Below are 19947 nucleotides of genomic sequence, written 5' to 3'. Positions count from 1 at the left end.
CACTAAGGACTTTGGGATTGAAAATAGAGTTTTTCGGACTTGTTTTATGACTTCTACGATAGAGTATCGATACTATAGGGATAAATTGATACTTGTTTTTCGTTTTGGGCAAATTCGTAAGTTTCTGGACAAGAGTATCGACACTCTTTCAAGAGTATCAAAATTTTGGGTCATAGTTTCAAAACTCCCATAAAGTTTCGAAACTGAGCAGAACAGAATGTTTAAAAGTATCGACACTCATATAAAGTATTGAAACTTTTGCAGGAGTATCGATACTCTTGGACTAGTATCAATACTTTAATTCTAATTTGGGCAAAAAAGTTAATTTTTAAGGGAATTAGACTCGAGGTACCTCAACACTTCATTATATCATCAAATATGACTACAAGTTAGAATATTAATGATATTAATTATACTTAGAAACAAGATGATTAGGATGACATAAAATAGCCTTGGAGGATGCTCAGGAAACGATCACGACACCCAAGTTCCTTTAGAAAATGCTAGCATTATCGAAAGTATAGATTCAGTCCGAATATATCCTTAGGTAATGCATGAGGCACTTAAAGCTAATTAGCTTGGGTGCACGGGTCCGACACTCCAAGGAGTGGGCTAGTCGAGGGGGTTGACAAATGCAGAGATTCTGGTCAACCAACCTTGTTAGACTAGAGGGATGTGTGAGCTCTGAGATGCAGAACCCTCAGCCACACCATGACGTCTACCATAGATTAGAGAGTGCAGTATACTAATATACTCACTATTGCAGTTATCAATTAGATTGAGCTTGACATGAACACTTTTAGTATGGCTTAGTTGTTAGTGTGGAACTGGACTAGTTCGCTCAGCGTTTGGAATTTATTTCCTTACGTAGGTTAGACAAGGAGAAGTTCGATGAGTTTTTGATAGCAATGATCCAGACCCAGATAGTGTAGAGTACGTCTCGAGTTCATCTTTAGAGGGCATGTATAATTATAAACCTCGATTTATATATTTTTGTAGAAGTCATAACTCATTTTAAACTATGGTCTGTATCATTTAAATATTATTTTGGGGCTCTTGATGTAAATTATTTTATTTAAATTGTACTTGATTTATTTTAGCATGAGTGTGGTCATTTTTAAAAACGAAAAATTTTAAAAGAAATTTGTGGTTAGCCACTCCGATTATTCCGTGTGGTATTCTGATCGGTCGATTGTGTGTCGTACTGGTTTAGGGTGTTATAGTTAATGCTTTCTACGGGAACACGTGACAACCATCCAAACTTGTGCAACTACTTCGCTTCTCATAATTGAATTAAGGAAATATGTTTATTTATTTGGAGGGAAGTCTTTTGTTTACCTATTAAGGATTTATTTCACCTTTTGTTATACTAATAACGAAAGTTATTTATGATTAATTTAGAAAGATTATAAGTGGTAGTATCTATTCTAAAGGCCTTCACCCATTTGACAATAAAACATTCAAATATCTTGTAGTATCTGTATTCGAACCTAGGACCTCTAAAAATAATAATAATTCCTTTAACAATTGAAATAACTTGATTCGTACACTAGTAAAGAAAGTTTAATTCCAAGTATTAAAATACTATAATATAAATAGTTTACTATAACCGCAATTACCAATTTGATACCGAAATCTATATAGGTCATCATATAGGTACGAAGCTACAATTAAATATTAGGAAGAGTAATGTTTCTAAGTTTAAAATAAGAGAGATCTATTATATATTTAATCTAAAATACTGGATGAGATAAAAGTCTAATATAACTTAAGTTTAAACTGATAAGAACTTAAAATGATATTAGATAAAAAAATTTGGGAATGATAATGTACCTAAGTTCAAAATAATATGAACCTATTAGGTATTTAGCCTAAAAGATTGGAGGGGTTGCAAGAATCAAATTATCTAAGTGGTTAAAGAGATGATTGTTAGTCTAAGTCACGAGTTCGAGCACCAATGACTACAGTGCATTTGAGTATTCATTGTCAAATGATTGAGCGTCTAGAAGAACAAATATTACCATTTGAAATAAACCTTCCTCTTTATGTAGAAAAGAATAAAATATTAATTTATTCATAGGAACAAGAAGATTGAATCATAAATATTGATAGATTATTGTGGAGTCCAAATAAACAAATAAATATGAAATAAAACTAAATCCACTGTTCCAATATCATCTCTCTCGAATTTTAATATCAGAATAGTGCATATAGTCATGATTAAATGGGTTAGATCCAGTTACTTTTTCTTTTGTTGATTTATCTTTACAATGGATTTCACTGGAAAAATCTAATTCAAATCAATATATATATATATATATATATATATATATATATATATATATATATATATATATATATATATATATATATATATATATATATATATATTTTTTGTCGCTTCAAGGAAAAAATATTTTATTCCTTTATTGTCAAATGATTGAGTCTCTAGAACAAATATTACAAATTGTAATCACCATAGTTTAATAAAAAAAATATTGGAGAGGATAAAAGTATAATAATATTTATTTTAAATTGGTAAGAACCTAAAATATTATTAGATCAAAAATTTTGAGAGAATAAAAGTTATTTTAATGAAGTTTTATCATAATTTTATCTCTAAAGTGATTCTTTAGTTTTTCTTTTAAAGTGTCGTTTTAGACAGTATCCTAGTATCGTCACTTCACTTTTTCTTATTTTATTGTTTTCTTAATTTTCAATTGTTCGCGAGCAATTCTTCTGATTGGTTCTCTCATTTTTTTTTCACATATATATCAATATTACACCTAGGTTTGAATAGAGACCACAGATTATTAATAGTTGCTAAGATTTTTTTTCAGAAGCTAAACATATATTCAAAGGAAGATTTTGATTTTTTTTCATATCCAACAAAATATGGTTTTAGCGGCATTTTTAAGTGCCGCTAAAATTAACGCCGCTAAAACTAACACCGCAAAAGATAGCGGCGCTTGTGAATAGAAAACGCAACCAAAGGTCCAGCTCTATAGCAGCATTTTTAATAAAAACACCACAAATTACCTTGTCTTAAGTGGCATTTGTTTTCTAAAACGTCGCTACATGTTATGATATTTAGTAACGTTTTGGTAAAAAAACACTGCTAATAACTATATATATAGTGACGTTTTCCTCACAAAACACCGCAAAAGAACCTGACTTCTGGTGACTTTAATTTACAAACGCCGCTATGGTTAACTGATTTCGCATATATCATTTTCTATTTTATATTACACAAATTTAATATTCTATAGCACTATCTAATAACAATAAACTTAAAATTTAATTACGACACAAATTATGTAGAAAAATAAATCAAAATTTATAAAAATAAAATGTAACATAATTCAACATTGTTCACTAGAATTTAGTCTAGGTTCTTTCTCTTTCAATAAAAAAAACATTGTATCGATCTGCAACTTCAGTTGATTCTTTTCATCATGAATGTACCTTCAATTCAAACAACAATGAAAACAATGGATTCAGAGACAGTATATTACAAAGAAGAAAAACTAGAAGAAAAACACTTGGCACACTTGGACTAGGTTTAGATGCAAACTTACAATATGCACTCATCAAGCCGTTTAAGAAGTGAGAGAAAGTTTGTGTTTCCAACCTTCATGTTTGGAGAGTAAATTTAGAAGTAATATGTACAGAAGAGGTAAAATTAGACAAATCATGTATTTCAGAAGTACCACACCAACAACAATTCAACAAGACACTTAAACTGGAACATAAATCCCAAATGATAATAGGATAAAAAGCAAAGGCAAGGAAGTAACACAGAAACTGATTTCTAGTTAAGATAGCATTCAAACCTTACATTCTCCAACTCATCAAAATACTTGAGCTTACTGCGAAGTGCTTCAGCAAACTCAATCAACCTTTGCTTCTCCATTACCTACAATTAGAACATGCTACCAAGGCAATCAATCAACCTTAAAATAAATTTTTCACCTAAAAAATAAGTGGATTATAGGCATTAAGCATAAAGTCGAAGTCAAGAAGTCGGAAACAAGAAGATGAAATTAGATCCTAAGTCATCCAAACGAAAACCATACCAATCGATCACATGCATCATGAAGAGTTTTAGTTTTTGTTTCTACAGCTTGGTGTTGCAGTTGTAGTTCATTAAATAGGTTCAATGTCTCATGATCTCATCCACCTGCACAGAAACACTTGCAAGCTTTAAAATCTTGCAAAAAATACGGATATAACCTAATAAAATAGCTAACAAAGGAAATGAAAATACATGGAGATGTAAAACATGAAGAACATACTTGCTGAAGTATATTATCACAAGTCCGTATCTGGTCTACCAGAGTATCAACATAATGTTGATACTTCTCCTCCTTCTGAAGGAAGAGAAACGACGAAAATCAATAAACAAACATCCAACAAAAATTACTTCATGTTTTAATTTGGACCAGCAGCTTTTGTTTGTTATAAGCTAGTTATGAGCTATGGTAGTTATATATTTATCAAGGTAGATAAAATCTTACTGAAGTTCAAACTGCAGAGTAGAATTCATTGCAATGAATCTCTCATCTCCTAATACCTGTAACACAGGTTACCATGAGAAGTTATGGTTAAAATGTATTGAGCTTTAGCCTTGAAGGCAATAAAACCTCTTTATGCTATAATTAATTACAATCTCAAAGTAAATTTGAGTATTCATTTTTTTATATAAATATGAAGTGAATGTAAGAAAATACCCGATGTTCGAACTTAAGACTTTAAGAAATAATAACAAGTCTCTTAATTAATTATGTCGCATGATTTGTGCTTAGAGTTAAAAAGTTACAGTAGAAGATAATAAATTCACGTTTTTTTACTCCCATAATTTTTTTAATTAATATATCCTCTACGTTGGTTTGCAGTCCTTGTAAATTAAAACAAAAATTATAAACTTGATAATTTAGCTTGTTGGCATATCATCCCAAAATTTATCTTTGTTTTATACATTGCAAGATTTCATCAGAAAAGTCAGCAAAAAGCCAAATAATAAAGCTAACTGAATTGGCATAATATAATATTTTTGCAAGACGTTCATTGGTGGTGTAGATATTTGTCTTTGGTCAATACAAACAAAAATGCTGCACCAAAAGAAAACGAAACAAAACAACAGCAATGAACAAAGTCACAAAATATGGCCTCATCCATACTCCATTATATTATTGTTTCAAGCAATGCAGATTCAACGGGTTCTGGTCATATTATCAGCATGTTCTGTTAGGCGGGTTAACCCAACGCAATGAAAATTTTAAGTTGGAATGTATATAGCTTAGGAAAACTATGAAGAATGATTATTGCTTGGGAACAAATTGAGAAATAAATCCTTATATTTTATTTTTTTTCTTGAGCCTAAACACCAACACAATTCAAACATCTTTCACCAAAACATTCAGAATGAAATATATATACAGGATTACTATCAAAAACAGAATTCCTCACCAAATTGGCCGGAAACGGCCGTTCAGCAACTGAATGAGATAGCATCAGTATTTCTCACCTGGATTAAGCTCTCCGGATGATCCAAGCTCCGATCTGACATCGGGAAAGTTGGGTCTTTGAGAAGAGAGAACTAAAGCTAGAGTGGCTTTGAGTTGATATGGGATAGTGGGTCTGTATTCTAGAATCTTCTCCACCATTTTATTCACATCGGATTCCAGCTCCTCCAAGTCATCTTCAGAGTTAAGCTCCGGTTCAGTTCATCGATTGTCAATGCCAATCTCAAGGGATTTGTGTTTGTTGTTTAGAGTCATGGAGTAAAAGGGGAAGATTTGAAGATTTTTTTTTTCACTTTTGGGAGGAGATTAGGGTCGAAGAGATTTCGTAGGCGTTTTTAAAAAAATGAAAAAGGGTTAAAGGGGAAACTGTAAACTTGCTGCGTTTGTAAACACAAACGTCAGTACGAGTCTTTAGCGGTATTTGTAAATAAAAACGACACTAAAGTATGAGTCTTTAGCGGCGTTTGTATAAAAACGCCACTAAAGTACGAGTCTATAGCGCGTTTGTATAAAAACGCCACTAAAGTAAGAGTCTATAGCGGCATTCAAACGCTGCTAAAGTACTACTATATTACGGTGTTTATTGAAAAAATGCCACTATAGATGGATCCTATTGCAGCGTTAGTATAAAAATGCCGCTAAAGTACTACTTTGTCGCTGCATTTATTGAAAAACGCCGCTATAGATGACCCTATTACGGCGTTTGTATAAAAACGCCGCTAAAGTACCACTATGTTGAGGCGTTTATTGAAAAAATTTCACTATAGATGAACCTATTGCGACGTTTGTATAAAAACGCCATTAAAGTTACCATTTTATGGCATTTGGAATGTAAATGCCGCTATATGTTTAAAGTTAGTGGCGTTTTCTCTAAAAACACTGCTAAATACGCCGCTATAGAACAGTTTTGTTGTAGTGATAATTTATGTTTCCATGAATAATTTAAATTTAACTTTTTAAAGATCCGTAATTCCGTATATCTTACTACTACTAATATTTCATTTAAATTTTGCTTCAAATAATAAAATTCAAATAAATTATAAACAAAAAAAATAACTTAAATAAAATTATATAATTAAATTAAAATAAGATATTTATCCCACTATCATTATTTTTTTTATTAGTTTGATGTGATTATAAGATAATCACATCAGAACCAACCTCCAAACCACATCAAAACCAGCCTCCAAACCACATCAGAACCAGCAAACTGATCGCCCCCTTAAACCCCTTAGCATTATCACACATTGGTTGCCCTAAAGAATAGTACCTAACACCTATCTTGTGAAATCACTACCCCATGTGGTACGACCATAAGGCATTCGTCTTTTCGCCTCTCAATGTAACCCCATCGGTGTCAATGGTTTAAGTGAACCCTTTTGCCCCAAAACTCTTACACCACAGTTAGTCAATGTTGATTCACTCTTTGTTGTCAATAACTAAAATATAAAGTTAACGTAAATTGTCCAAAATTTTATTTAAGGAAGGTGATGACGTTTATGCAAATAAAAATGGTGGTGGTCGGGCGTAGGACGTTGTTCGGTGGTCGACTAGGTAGTCACTCACCTCCATAATTTCTCGTCGGTGCCACAATATATTGCTGCATTTTCTTGCACCATGAAATTGGGAAAGAGGATGAGAACTTGGGAGAGAGGCTTATAAATAGAAAAAGTTGGAATTTGGCCCAAATATTTAAAATGATGATTAAATTCTGTGAATTATTTTGAATTATGAACCAATTGTTAAAATTATAAGTTTTGTTGGAAAAGTCAACAAAGGGAGGCTAAGGGAGGCTTGATTTCAAAGTGGGGCGTGGTTTTTTCAGCAAAAAGGGCACCAAATTTTTAATGAAAAAAGAAATAGGGTTAATTACATTTTTAGTCATTGCACTTTAGGGTATTTTCAAATATTAGTCCCTAAGCTTCAGCTATAAATACCCTAGCCCGTTTAGCTTCAAAATCATCCCAAAATCCCAAATCATTTCTTTCTCCCAATACTAGAGAGTTTTCTTGTGAGTAGTAAGTGTTTTGTAAACACCTGTAAAATTTCTCTCTTAGTAAAAGATCTATAGCATTCCGAAGACGTAAGCAAATTGGCTTAACTCCGTTATCAATTTCGGGTATTATTTTTCCGCTTTTATTTTGCATTCTCACTAATCTGATTATAGGGAAATTACTCGTACTTGTTTATTTCCCAACAACTGGTAATCAGAGCTTTTGGTTGTAAGTTTTGTCAATTTTTTTGCGAGGTTACTATTTATTACTATTCACATGAATAGTAAATTTTGTGAACAGTGAAATTTTTTCGGCGATACAAATTTGTCGACGGAGGTATTCTAATACAAGGTGGTTCGCAAGAATTGTCAAAAACGATCCAAACGAATCCAGATTCGAGTGGGAGCGATGGTTGCAGACGAAGGGAATGTGAAAATTGAAAAGTTCGATGGTGCGGACTTTGGCTTTTGGAAGATGTACATTGAAGATTTTCTGTACCAGAAAAATCTATATCAACCCCTCTTAGGAAAGCAACCAGAGGGCATGAAGAATGAAGATTGGGCTCTTCTTGATAGACAAGCCCTCGGAGTTATCCGACTGACGTTATCCCGTAATGTTGCTTTCAACATAGTAAAGGAAAAGACCATGTCGGGTCTTATGGCGGCTATCTCCAGTATGTATGAGAAGCATCAGCCTCATACAAAGTGCACTTGATGAGACGATTATTCAATTTGCGGATGGCAGAAGGGGCATCAATGACACAACACCTAAATGAACTCAACACAATCACAACCCAGTTGAGTTCAGTAGAAATTGAATTCGATGATGAAATTCGAGATTTAATTCTCTTATCATCTCTACCAGACAGTTGGAATGCTACTGTTACAGCAGTCAGCAGCTCGTCGGGAAACAACAAATTAAAATTTGACGATGTACGGGATCTGGTATTGAGCGAAGAAATTCGACGAAGAGAATCGGGTGAAGCATCAACCCCCTCAGCCTTGCACACGGAGTCCAGAGGGTGAACTTCATAAACAAATTCAAATCGTGGTAGATCCAAATCCAGAAAGGGAAAATCAAGAACGGGAAAGAAAGATTATACCTGTTATAATTGTGGCAAGAAGGGTCACTTTAAAAGAGATTGCCGAGCACCGAAGAAAGATATCGGCGCAAAGGAATCTTCCAACGTGACAGAGGAGACAGGTGATGCCATGATTCTAAGCTTCAACAGTCCGATTGAATCATGGATCTTGGATTCATGGGCATCTTTTCGCTCCACCCCATGCCGAGAAATCATGGAGAACTATGTCAATGGTGATTTTAGGAAGGTTCATCTAGCTGATGATGAAACCTTGAAGATTGTTGGAAAATGAGACATCCGATTAAAGTTGCCAAACCAGACCACCTGGACGCTGAAAGGAGTGAGACATATTCTTTGCCTCAAAAGAAATTTGATTTATGCAGGACAGCTTGATGGAGAAGGATATATCACAACCTTTTTCAGGCTGTGAATGGAAGATTACTAAAGGAGCACTCGTCATTGCTCGTGGTAAGAAGACTGGTACTCTCTATGTAACCTCAAATTTATAGAATATCATTACAGCCACAGATGCTGATGGAAAATCAAACCTATGGCACCAAAGGCTTGGCCATATGAGCGAGAAAGGGATGAAGACGCTTTTATCAAAAAGAAAGCTGCCAGATCTAAAGAATGTAGATGTCGGACTATGTGAGGATTGCATCTTTGGCAAACAAAAGAAAGTCAATTTTGCAAAGATTGGCAAGACACCCAAGGTAGAAAAGTTAGAGTTGGTTCATACTGATGTATGGGGACCATCTCCAGTTCCATCCCTTGCAGGCTCACTATATTATGTCACCTTCATCGATGATTCAACAAGGAATGTGTGGGTTTATTTTCTGAAGATGAAATCAGAAGTCTTTGATACCTTCAGAAAATGGAAAGCCATGGTGGAAAATGAGACTGGTCTGAAAGTCAAGCGGTTGAGGTCTGACAATGGAGGAGAGTACAGAAATCGTAGATTCAGAGATTTCTGCGTAAATAATGGGATCAAGATGGAGACAACAGTTCCCATGACACCACAACAAAATGGCGTAGCAGAGCGCATGAACAGAACTCTGAATGAACGTGCCAGAAGCATGAGGATACATACTGGATTACCCAAATTTCTATGGGCTGAAGCTATCAACACTGCAGCTTACCTGATCAACCGTGGGCCCTCAGTTCCTTTGGATGGCAGAATACCAGAGGAAGTTTAGAGCAAGAAAGAAATAAACCATTCACACTTAAGAGTGTTTGGTTGTATTTCTTATGTACACATAGATTCTGCTGAAAGAAGTAAACTTGATGCCAAGTCCAACAAATGTGTCTTTGTTGGTTATGGTGGTGATGAGTTCGGTTACCGATTTTGGGACTACAAAAATCGAAAGATCATCAGAAGCAGAGATGTCATTTTCAATGAGAATGTGATGTACAAAGACATATCAACTGTAGAATCAAGTAGCTCCAATACCGAAGCTAAAACAAAGGAATTTGCTGAGTTCGAGGAAATTTCTAGAAATAATGTTCAGATCAATCCTGAAGCAGTTCAAGAAGAACCAGGCACACCAGAACTGAGACGCTCCTCTAGAATTCCTAAACCAACCCAACGGTATTCTCCTTCTTTGCACTACTTGTTGTTGACTGACAATGGTGAACCAGAGTGCTATGATGAAGCAATGCAAGTGGAGGATTCAGTCAAGTGGGAGTCTTCCATGAAAGATGAGATGGACTCGCTTATGTCAAATCAGACGTGGGAATTAGCTGAATTACCACCAGGCAAGAAAGCTCTCCACAATAAGTGGATTTATAGGATCAAAGAAGAGCACGATGGGAACAAACGCTACAAAGCAAGATTGGTTGTCAAGGGTTTTTAGCAAAAGGAATGTATTGACTACAATGAAATTTTCTCTCCAGTTGTAAAATTGGCTATAATTAGACTGGTGTTGAAAATTGTAGCTGCAGAAAATTTACATATTGAGCAGTTAGATGTAAAGACAGTTTTCCTTCATGGTGATTTAGAGGAAGAAATCTATATTAACCAGCCAGAAGGCTTCGTAGAGGCAGGAAACAAAAACCTGGTATGTAGGTTGAAGAGTTTGTATGGTTTAAAACAAGCTCCTAGACAGTGGTATAAGAAGTTTGATAGCTTCATGAGTAGCAATGGTTTTACCAGATGCCAAGCAGATCATTGTTGTTACATCAAGAGGTTCGACAACAGCTTCATTATTTTATTGTTGTATGTTGATGACATGCTCGTTGCAGGCTCAGACATGCAAGAGATTATACACTTGAAGCAAAAATTGTCAAAGTAGTTTACTATGAAGGATTTGGGAGCTGCAAAGCAGATTCTTGGGATGAGTATCAAGAGAGACATAAAGTCGAGGACTTTGATGTTATCACAGGCTGAGTACATCAACAAAGTACTCTCCAGGTTCAACATGCAAGATGCTAAACCAGTAAGTACACCTTTAGGTGTTCACTTCAGACTCTCTAAAGAACATTCACCAAAGAGGGAGGAAGAACGTGCACACATGGTGAAGGTGCCATATGCCTCCGCAATTGGAAGTCTGATGTATGCTATGGTTTGTACCAGACCAGATATTGCTCATGCAGTGGGAGCTGTTAGCAGGTACATGAATAATCCAGGCAAGGTACACTGGGAAGCTGTCAAATGGATCCTCAGATATCTGCGGGGTACTACAAACAAAGCACTTTGTTTCAAAGGTGGAGATACGATCCTGACAGGCTATGTAGATCCTGACTTAGCCGGAAATGTTGACATCAGAAAGAGCACTACAGAGTATGTTTATACTCTAGGAGGTACTGCAGTGAGTTGGGTTTCTCAACTACAGAAGATAAATGCTCTCTCCACAACTGAAGCAGAATATGTCGCTGTTACGGAAGCCAGCAAGGAGATGGTTTGGCTCCAAAATTTCTTGGAAGAGATAGGCAAGAAACAAGAAAACAATGTCTTGTATTGCGACAGTCAAAGTGCTATCCATCTAGCGAAGAATCCGTCTTTTCATTCCAGAACGAAGCATATACAATTGAGATATCATTTTATCCGGTCTCTTCTGGAAGATGGGATTTTGAAACTTGAAAAGATTAGTGGAGCTCAAAATCCGGCAGACATGTTAATAAAGATGGTGACTACGGACAAACTGAAGTTGTGTTCAGCTTCAGTTGGCATGCTAGAGTAACAAGACCAGAAATGCTGCTGCATTGATCGAGGTGTGAAGGCAGATTAAAATCAGTCTTCAAGTGGGAGATTGTTGGAAAAGTCAACAAATGGAGGCTTGATTTCAAAGTGGGGCGTGGTTTTTTCAGCAAAAGGGGCACCGAATTTTTAATAAAAAAAGAAATAGGGTTAATTACATTTTTAGTCATTACACTTTAGGGTATTTTCAAATATTAGTCCCTAAGCTTCAACTATAAATACCCTAGCCCATTTAGCTTCAAAATCATCCCAAAATCCCAAATCATTTCTTTCTCCCAATACTAGAGAGTTTTCTTGTGAGTAGTAAGTGTTTTGTAAACACTTGTAAATTTTCTCTCTTAGTAAAAGATCTGCAGCAGTCCGGAGACGTAAGCAAATTGGCTGAACTCCGTTATCAATTTCGGGTATTATTTTTCCGCTTTTATTTCGCATTCTCACTAATCTGGTTATAGGGAAATTACTCATATTTGTTTATTTCCCAACAAGTTTTGGGACTAAAACTACTATACACCATGTCATGCCATCACCTCCATTAAAGTTTGACGAAAATTTAAAGGTCGATCACCAAAATAAAAAAATAAGGTTAGATATGGTTTTATGAAGAAAAAAAACTTAGGTTACTAAAATAGAAACAAATAAATAGGTGTGATACTAAATATGTAATTTACTTCTATGTTATCTTCTATCTTTTTATATTTATAAAGAAACCTCTGATTTTATAATTGTTTAATTTATGTTAGGGTAAACAATACGAATAGTCCCCTTTGTTTTTTATCTAACCAAATTTGGTCACTAATTAAAAAATTAAGTGTGTTTGGTCTCTTACGTTATCGGTCGATTCATTTTAACCCCCTTAGTCGTTAACTCCCGTTAATCTTTTAACGGAAATATTATGTGGCAATTGATTTTTTTAAAATTATGTGTCTTTTCTTCTTCTTCGTATCACCGAAGCACCAAAGTCCCACGATTATGGTAGGTCCCTCCTTAGTATGATCTGACCCAATGCCGATTTCGTTTCTGGATTCAGGTCCTGTGTTACATTGCCTTCTTGCGCTCATTTGATGGTTGATAGAACCATTACTGTTAGCACAATTCGGACGGCAACGAACTGAACATAAGTGTGGTGGCAATTGTAGTTGCTTTCGAGGCCTTCGCTTGGGTACGTCAACGCCTCAGGATTCTCACCAGGGTTATTGGGGTCCATTACTTTTCCAGCATTCGGATTGTGTTTCTCGGTTGAATCGGACTTACTCGAATCAATGGCAAACGGAACATGATAGCTTCGAAAATCATTGTTATCTTCCTGGCCTCCCCTCATGTACATGAACGCCTCTGGATTCTCCTCGGGATCATTAGGGTTCGTCATTTTGCCAGCTTTCTCTTTTCCAACATTTTCAAAGTATGTCTTTTACGGTAGATCATGATAATCCCACTTGCCGAATTTCGGAACATGCAAGAGTTGTAACAAGCAAATTAAGTGTTCAACAATGAAAAATCATAAAAATAAATTGTTTTTGCATTAAAAAATTGTCATTTTATTGATACACTCGGTATAGGGGCATGATTGTGGCCAACGTATGGTTTGAATTGCTTCGTGAATTGTTTGTTGTACTTGGTAATGTAAGCTTTTGTGGTTGTCGATATTTTAGCAAGGTCTGGCATAAGAGTTTGCTGAAACTTGGTCGGAAAACCTCGGAACTCCGCCATTAAATCGAATTCATCTTTCCGTTCAATCCAGCTGGGGTGTTTCTTCCAGTGCTTTGGTTTTTGCAATGTTGTGGGGTCCTTTTGAGAATATTCATGGTGACTGAGTTTTTTATCTGTCAGTGTTTTTGTGGTCTTTGTTTTGTTCTTGAAAGAGCTCGAAGTTTTTGAATTTGTGGGTTTAAAAAAGTTTTCTATGGTTGTTTATGGAGGACAAGATTGATTTAATAACTTTAGTTTGATTTTTCATGACCAGTGTCTAAGTTTCTTCTTCAACCTCTAACAACCTTCATTTATGGCCAAACCAGTTTATTTGAAACTCATGACATTCAATGGAGGCAAAAAATAGAAATCAACAAAAACAAAACAAGATGAAAGACGAGTAACTCAAAAAAAAAAAAAAAAACCTATAAGTGTTCACATTTATAATCTAAAGTTGTAGTTGGGTTATATGAACTTGGTGAATTTCAGTTTTATGGGTTTAAGCTTTTATAGTTTTGAAGTGCTAGGTAAGAAGAAGAAGAAGATATACATATTTTTTTAATATTTTAATTATCACGTAAAACTTTCATTAATCCGGAGTTAACGGTTGATGTATTAAAACTGAACAGATCGATAATGTAATGGAACAAACACACTTAATTTTTGAATCCGTGACTAAATTCGATCAAACCAAAAACAAAGAGGATTGTTCATATAGTTTACTCTTTATGTTATTACTATAAAAGATGCATTTTAAAGAATTAATCATGTCTGTCGAACAAACAATGGAATATACTTAATCAATTGTGTATTGTCTTATTTTGGAAAGTAAAAAATTTTAAAATTGAATCTTTTTATGTATAAAGCTCAACTCTCAACACTAAGTACCAAATTGAATCCTTTTAAAATTGGAAAGTAAACATAAATATACTTCACGTAGATTTTTATACTTTGCGTTTGAAGTTATCTCATCGAACAATATTATGTTTAACCATATAATTCCTCTGTGCTAGGGTTTCTGTGCCGTTTATTGGCTCAGTGTTTCTTCTGTCTTTTGGTAGTCTCTGAGTTGTCTCAGTTTTCTAGTTTTCACTAGTCTCTTTATGCACCATTTTTGGATCTGTTTTTGTGTTTCTATGGATGATATCGATCATGATTTGGAAGGATTGAACTTGGGGGAGGAAAAGGATGAGGAACACCAATTGGAATAGTCGAACAATTCTGCATTGATCTCTTTTGAAAACTGTTTGGTCGGTCATTTTCTCACTGTTAGCTTGGTGAAATATTTGGCTATGCGTAATACCTTGACGAATATTTGGCACCTTATAGACGGGATTTCTATATCAAAATTGGGAGATGGAAGCTTTCTATTTTGTTTATATCATGAAATAGATGCCAAGCGAATCTTGTCTAAAGGACCGTGGTATTTTAGTTCGCACTTAAAAGTGCTTCAACTACTAAATAAAGGAGAGGACCCTATGATCGTGAATCTCAATAGGGTGGATTTTTGGGTCCTTACGAATGATTTACCGATAGGTTTTGTATTTGCTCAGGTGGCAAAACAAATGGGGAATTTTCTAAGGGACTTTTTTGAGTATGACGCTATGGCGACTTTGTTCAGGTATTGAGGTAGTCTACAGATCAGGTCGGATTAAATGTCTGAAAATCCCAAAATAGGAGGAAAAAGCTATCACTTTCCAATGGCATGACAACTTATATTATTTTTAATATGAGAAATTACTTCTGTTCTGTTTCTATGTGGAAAGTTAAGGCATAGGGAAGGATTTTATTTTGGAAGCTAGCCCACTCTATTTTTTAATATGAGAAATTACTTCTGTTCTGTTTTCTATGTGGGACTCTATTCATTGGACGAGGTTATTGGAGGTTCAAATTCAAAGGGGGTTGCTATTTCTGGTCAAGGTTTGAAGGAATGGATTTTACAGAGATTAGTGTCCCAGATGAGAGGGGATATGATTACGACTTCGATAGAGGAGGACGCCCCGTTAGTGAAAGAAGATATCACGAAAAGGCATCGGAGTAATGTTTCGGCTGAAAAGTGTTTAGAGGAGAATTTGAGTGGCAATAAGAGTTTATCTACAGGCCTGAGTTACCAGGCCAGCTAAGAGCAATGAAACTCTTAAGCTAGAATGTCCGGGGTGTTAGGAAGCCCCAAATGGTTTGACGACTCTAGAATATGCTGAGAGATGCCAACTCGTCTGTAGTTTTCTTCATGGAGATAAAGTTGTAGAAATCTAGTATGTAACGTGTTCGAAGGTCTTGTGGTTTTTTATTTGGTATTGTTCTTCATGGAGATGCTAACTCGTTTGTAGTTTAAGATGTCGTACTAATTGTGACGTTTCTTTACGGTCAATGTCGCTTTCTCATATTGATATTCTATTTTCTTCTGATGTTGACAGATTTACATGGAAGTGTACTGGGTTCTATGGCACCCCTAAGGAAGGTCGACGTTCTGATTCATGGGATTTATTGCGGATACTTAATGATATACCTGATGTCCCTTGGTTGATGTTAGGTGATTTCAACGAGATCCTTTTTCCTTTGAAAAGTAATGAGCTTTAACTAGGAACAAAAGACAAATGAAGATGTTTAAAGCGGCATTTGATGATTGTGGTCTTACGGATATTGGATATTTTTGTGTTTGGTTCACTTGGGAGCATGGTCGACGCGCTTCAAATAATATTTGAGAATGCCTTGATTGAGGCGTGGAAAATGATGCTTGGTTGCATTTGTATCCTACCTACTCTTTAAAGCATTTGACACATACTATTTCCAATTATTTCTGAACACGACTTTGGTTGTTCCTATGGTTCGAAAGTGGCATTTTCATTTCAAAGCATCTTGGCTACTAAAAGATTGATATGAGGATGAGGTGAAACAGTTATGGGCTGAAGCTGAAGGGCTATTCCCGAAAAAATTGAATTATGTTAGTCACGGGTTGGATAAGTGGTTCAAACGGATATGTCATACTAAGCATTTAACGATAATCGGTTTGAAGAAACGTTTAGATAAACTATCTGAAATGCAACCTTCAGATGATACTCTTAGTGAGATCATTGACACAAAGTTTTAGTTGAATATGGAAGCTGATAAGGAAGAGCTTTACTAGGAACAGACAGCTCGTTCAAACTGGTTAAAGAATGGGGATAACAATACAAATTTCTTTCATAGGTTTGCTTCTCAGCGAAAGAGGAGAAATCGAATCGTATTCTTGAGACTGAGGATGGTGTCATTGTTGATTATGCTATTGGTATTGGTGAGCTGGCACGTGAGTATTTTCAAAGTCTGTTCACTTGAAATATGGCCCTGATGGATAATAGAATTTTAGAGTGTATTGATTCTAATATCATTGAGGAGATGAATAAGTCCCTAGCTAAACAGTTCACTTATGATGAAGTGATTGCTGCTCTAACGTCCATGTGTACGATGAAAGCATCGGGGATTATGGTTATGGGTGTCTTGTTTTACCAACGTTTTTGGTATGTGATGGGCCAAAAAGTTGCTTCTTTTCGTATTGGCCTCATCGAGGGGCAATTTGATATGCACTCAATTAATCACACACACACACATTGTCCTCATTCCAAAAATTGATAGCCCTCGCAAGTTATTGAAATTTCTTCCCATAAGTTTGTGTCAAAGATGGTGGTTAATAGGATGCAATGTCTACTCGATTATTGTATTGATAAAGCATAGAGTGCTTTCGAGCCAGGAAGATTAATCTCGGATAATGTTATTCAGGCTTATGAAATCTTGCATTCTTTTATGAAAAAACGGGTGGGGCCTAAGGGGTTTTTTGCTTTAATGATTGACACGAGTAAGGCTTATGATGGAATGGAGTGGAAATTCTTGTGGGAATTAATGGGGGAAGATCGACTTCTCTCATTTGTGGATTGAGAACGTTAGAATATGTGTTTGCTTTGTCTCGTATTCGGTCGTCATCAACAGGATTACTGGGATAGTTTTGTGCCACAACACGTTCTTCTTCAGGGAGACCCTCTTAGCCCCTATTTTTTCTTAATATGCAGTGAAAGGCTATATTCCCTTTTACGGAGAGCAATTACATATAGGACTCTATCAGGGGTTCATATAAATCGATATGCCACTTTGATTTCTCATCTTTTTTCGTTGATGATAGACTTATCTTTAGTAAAGCGACCGCGGGGATAGCTTCTAAATTTAAGGAGATTCTTTGCATTTGCGGGGATTATTTCAGCCAGGCTGTAAATATTGACGAAACTGGAGTCTATTCTGTTCAAATATAATTGATGACAATCGGCGAGATGTCCGACTTGTTTTGTAAATCTCTTCTTCGAATCCTGAAAAGTATCTGGGCCTTCTGGCTTATTGGGCTGACAAAACTTTCGCTTAATTATGTGATAAGTTCAAATATTGTATCCGTAACTGGTGCATACGGGCTTTATCCTGAGGAAAGAAAGTGTTTATAAAATCGGTGTTGTAGGCGATCCCCTTTTCTACAATGAATTGTTTTTTGCTACCAAAGAGTTTATGTGGTGAAAGTATAATGGTTCTTATTTTTTGTGGAATAAGGTAGAAGGGAAACATATTATACACTGGAGTATTTGGTGTAATGTCCTAATCTACTACGATCCAAAGATCAAAGGATCATTACGCTACACGAAACTAATGAAGTGACTAACCTAAATTTTTTTCTAAAACATTTTAAAATAATTAATTTAAAAACATCCCTCATAATAATAATATAAATAATATTATTTAAGTTTACAAATCAGAAGGCCCAAAATACTTCCAAACTGATTTAAGAGCATTCAAAATTACAGTCGAGACTCGATTATAAAGGTCCATATACAATACACGCCCTCTATAATATACTCAAGACATACTCAAAAGATGTTGTCGGTCTGGAAAGCTGATTGTGCGGTAAGCTCCACAAAATGCTCCTCCTAAGAACCTGGCATCGAAACAAATTCCAAACGTTGATCTCACAAGCTCAGTGACACACTAATATCCAAACTATACTCTATGCATCCATTTTTTTTATCATGCTTGCTAATATAAGTATTTTCATAAAAAAAAATTGCAAATCTAAACATACATACAAAGGTGGACATCATGGTGTGGTCGGAGGGTTACGCTACATCTCAAAGACACACACCCCTCTAGCCTACCTAGGGTGAAATCCAAAATTTCTACATAGGAAAGCTCACCCAACCAACCTACTCGATACGAGTACTTAGGGTATCTATGCTCGGTCGATAAAGAAGTGCCTTGTGCACTAAATACGACTTGGCTGAACATTTTACCACGCAAGCATTCAACTAGCTACTAGAGTAGCTTGGGTGTCCTGATCGTTTTTCGAGCACCACACAAGGCTAGTTTTATGATTCCTTAAATTATATCGTTGCTAGATGTAATTATAGTCGTAGTAATGTTCTCACTTGGAGTCTTATTTATGAAACTTGAATGGTCTTGAATTCCCAAACTATCATACTTGATATGAAAATGATTTCTTACCCTACACATGGCGCGGGTATTGATACTGGCCTTATAATATCAATATTGATCTCTAGGGTATGGATATCGAAATTAGCTTTGATATTTAAAAAATCCGTTGAGTATCGATACTCTTATTTAGGGTATCAATACCAACACCCTAGTATCGATACTTCCTTGAGTATCAGTACCAAAATAGGCTACTGGAATCCTAAATCTAAAAATAGTATCGACACTACCCAGTGAGTATCGAAATTGAACATGCAGTATTGATACTCCATGGATAAGTATCGATATTCACATATTCAAAATCTCCCTCATACCAAGCTAGTTGATGAACATTATATGTATTGTTCTTTCAGTACTTAGGTATAGGCATGGGTGGGATGGGCCGGGTTTTTGGTCGCCCCGACCCCAACCTGAAAGTATATTACTTAAACCCAACCTCACCTCGCCCTAATAAATTTTAACATTTTTACTCCCCGACCCCGCCTCTATTTTTATATTAAAATCCCAACTCTGACCTGGACTGACCTAACCCAAATATATTAATATTTTAAAATAATATATTTTATAATAATATGTTTATAATTATTTATGTATTTTAAATGATTAAAATAAAATATTATATAATAATTTTTATATTTTTAATAATTAAAGAATAGTTTTAATAATATAAAATTAAAAATCCTTAAAATCTTAAATGTTTTGTTTTACACCTTAAACCCTGCATCACCTCACTCCAAAATTATATACCATAAACTTGCCCCGTCCTAAACCTTAAAAATTAAAAACAATTGCCCCTATAGGGTCTTAGGTTCTGGCATTTTAACCATCCCTATCAATACCGATACTCGAACCCATAAATGCCCTGTTTGGACACGAAAATAGAACCCAATCCTACCTATTTACCCCCTCAAGGCCATTAAGGATGTTTAAGTCTTATGTACATTAATAGGGATCATAAAGAGTCAT

The sequence above is a fragment of the Hibiscus syriacus genome, unplaced genomic scaffold, assembly GCF_006381635.1.
Source record: "Hibiscus syriacus cultivar Baekdansim isolate YM2019G1 unplaced genomic scaffold, ASM638163v2 tig00111331_pilon, whole genome shotgun sequence".
Lineage (NCBI taxonomy): Eukaryota > Viridiplantae > Streptophyta > Magnoliopsida > Malvales > Malvaceae > Hibiscus > Hibiscus syriacus.
Note: the sequence above shows the minus strand (reverse complement) of the source record.